The sequence below is a fragment of the Panthera uncia genome (assembly GCF_023721935.1).
Source record: "Panthera uncia isolate 11264 chromosome E2 unlocalized genomic scaffold, Puncia_PCG_1.0 HiC_scaffold_19, whole genome shotgun sequence".
NCBI classification, from domain to species: Eukaryota; Metazoa; Chordata; class Mammalia; order Carnivora; family Felidae; genus Panthera; species Panthera uncia.
In genome coordinates this window covers 3,611,281-3,611,906 of record NW_026057588.1, presented here as the reverse complement: position 1 = coordinate 3,611,906, position 626 = coordinate 3,611,281, and positions in this window count along the sequence as shown.

Genomic DNA, 626 nt, shown 5'->3' with positions numbered 1-626 from the left:
CATTTGGCTGTGTCTGGAGACATTTTTTGTTGTCAAGACTAGTGGGAGGGCTGAGGGTGTTGCTCTTGGCCTCTAGTGGGCAGAGGGATGCTGCTTGACACCCTACAATGCACAGGACAGCTCCCACCCCAAGGAATAATCAGACCCAAATGTCAATTATACCGAGGTTGAAAAACATGGGTTCACTTTTTTCTCTACTTGCTCAAAACAAGAAGTCTGCAGCCAGCTCCCTGTTTGGTCATAGCTGTCTCCCTGGCACCAGCATTTATCAGACATTTAATAACGACCTGTTAGATGAATCAACGGATAGCACGAACCTGTCATCAAGGCCCAGAGCAGGCAGGGGGAGGTGGGATGCTCCTGAGAGCTCAAAGGGACCTAGTTTGCCTGGAGGCAGGCTTGACATGGAAAGTCTAGGTTTCCAACCAGTGCGGAGCAAACAAAACAAATGGGGAGCAAGTAAAAACGAGTGAACAACCTGCAGCGAAGTCTCTGAGCACTTTCTGAAAAGAAAGCACCCTAAACTGACCGGTCAGAGGAGTCCCTTCCGCCCCGCTCCCTGGCTCCGCCCCGCTCCCTGGCTCCGCCCCGCTCCCCGGCTCCGCCCCGCTCCCCGGCTCCGCCCC